General features: G+C 38.5%; 1 pseudogene; it reads right to left on the reverse strand.

Annotated features, from left to right (window-relative positions):
• Nucleotides 1-783: 783 nt before the first annotated feature.
• LOC115819427 (Ig heavy chain V region 5A-like) lies at nucleotides 784-1,363 on the reverse strand (annotated as a pseudogene).
• Between the last annotated feature and the right edge of the window lie 1,265 nt (nucleotides 1,364-2,628).

Below are 2,628 nucleotides of genomic sequence, written 5' to 3' on the forward strand. Positions count from 1 at the left end.
GATATTGAGCTTTAAATACTTTAACTGTACCTGTACAGTTTCATGACAAATTTGTGTTGGGCCAGTGCTAGGGACAAGGTCAGTTCTTACAGTTGTAGTATTTAGTTTTCAAATATAATATTGAGTCCTTGTAGTTTTGTCTTGAATTTCCTCAGTGCTTTGATGAGCAGTCAGTCAATGCATCTTTCTGAGTTTAAATTAAGTCAGGTCTTCACAGGGGCAGCACTTAGAGTGTACAATAAGGGTCACACTTACAGGTTTAGTGGACATAATTCTTGTTGGTTGCAGAGTGCAGTGATATATCTAGTGCACTGTGTACATGTGACATTTGATTTTGATTGAATCTGTTATTTATTTGGATCATGTACTGTGAATTGTTTCAATATGTGTGGTGTAGTTGTATCTAATAACTTGTGGCCATCCCAGTAGGGTGCTACTGTATCTTATGTATGTGCCTTTGTGGTCCTGCTCCAGCATATTAGGTGTATGATTCTGTGTTGAAAGCATTGTCTCAGTTGCCTCCTGCTCACAATTTGCACAAGCCAGGTAACTGTTTTATGTTTTGTATTAATCTATACAAACATTGACATAATCCATATGCCAGTTGTGCATTCTTGATTTGTCTCATTACTGCATCTGTAGTGGAGAACTCCTATCTAACTCCTATCTACTCCTAGTCTATATTAATACCATAGGGCTCTCCCACCCTTAACAGCGATGTAGTAAATACCACAGGTCATTTATCTGGTAGTTCAAGTCACACTGATATTTTGTACAGCTCCTCTACCAGATGGACATAATATGTGTAACCCATACCCACACCCATAACCCTGGATGCCATATCACACTATAGCTGTCATACTCTACATTGAGGTATTTGTACAAGACAGAACATAATTTATAACACTGTGGATAATTGGCACAGTAATACACAGCTGTGTTTTCAGTCTGCAGACTGTTACCTCGTAATGTTACTGTGTTACTGCTGGTGTCTCTTGAGATGCTGAACTTGTTTTCCGAGACTCTTTATAGTCTAAGCTCCCACCACTGCTGATCCATCCTATATACTCCAGAGCTTTTCCTGCTGGCTGTCGAATCCAACCTGTACCAGGGCTAGTAACTGAATATGAGACCTTGCAGTTGATGGTCATTTGCTGCCCTGGACGAACAGTCTGAATCAGCTCGTAAGAGTGGACACCTGTGAGAGATTCAGTAATTATTACAAAGACATGAGACACTCAGTCAAATACACTAAACTGTCAATGAAATGGACTACAAAATATTCCAACTTTAATATCCTGTTAGATAAAAGAAACTCACAGGATGTGACTGCCAAGAGCAGCACTAGAAACACAGAAAACATGATCGGTTGAGAATGGTTCCTGTAGAGCCCTGTGGCTTTTTAGGATTTAAATAGAGTGGTCACACGCGGTCACATGAGACAGAAAGATGGAGAATTTGCATAAAATTGTCTAATCAAATGTGGAATTGTGTCTCCAATGCCTTACTTATTGTTTTTCCCCTCTTAATTTATGTCTTGTTTTATCTATTCATTTGTTTGTTTGTTTCCTTTGTTTTTGTTTGTTATTTGAAACATTTAATCTGAAATACAGCATCTTCTGAATTAGGTTAAATCTTGGACACGTGACATTTAATTCCAGTCATATCTATGTAAAAAAAGGGAATTTTTTTCTTTTTCCTCAGTTTTTCATAAAATTCTGTTGAGGCCAGAATCTCTCAGATGTCACTGAAAATATACAGGTATTTAAAGATGGTTATCACTCTCTTCCCAGTCTTATTATGGGGGCGGTTTGCCTGACTCCTTAGTAACGAGACAGACTGGAGCTGTGGGCCTCATGTATTTAAAACATGTCTACAGTCATTTTTTTGTAAAATGTTAAAACTGTACTGATTGAGGTGAATTTCATCTGAATTGATTTCACTGAGACCCGGGCAATATAAATGGAAAGTATGTTTAAATAACAGGAAGTCATAATGAATTATAAATTGGTGAAGAAATGGGGGAGATGAGGAAAAAACTGCTTGATCATGTGTTCTTTTTCTGCTCACAGTATTTATATGCAGTCTGCACCAGCATCCATTCCATTCTTTCATTTTTGTACAGTTGATTTTAAGAGTTTAATAACAGTGAATCTCTAGTACAGTAATAAACTGCAGTGTCCTCAGTATTCAGTTGGTTCATATGACAGTAGAAATTAGAGCTGTCCTTGGACGCTGTGAACCAGCCCTGCACTGACTGGGCTGTGCTCTTGTTAGAATCAGAATGATAGTACATGATCCATTCAGTCCTTTTCCAGGAGCCTGTCAGACCCAGTGCATATAGGAGCTCTGCACATCAAATCCACTGCAGGCACACATGAGTTTGTGGGCTCCACCTGGAGACACAACCACTGACTGTTCAGACTGAGTGAGAACCTGACACTGGACACCTGTAGGAACACACACAGACAAATTTATTCAACGAACAATAATAATATGGTCATTTATGAATTTCTTAAAACTATTTTACCAAACACGAAAGCTCACAAGACATGTCTGCCAACAGCAATAGTTGTGACAGCAGAGAGAAAAAGAGAACATTGTTTATGGTGATGCTGAGTTAGTGAG

The sequence above is a fragment of the Chanos chanos genome, chromosome 8 (assembly GCF_902362185.1).
Source record: "Chanos chanos chromosome 8, fChaCha1.1, whole genome shotgun sequence".
Taxonomy (NCBI): Eukaryota; Metazoa; Chordata; class Actinopteri; order Gonorynchiformes; family Chanidae; genus Chanos; species Chanos chanos.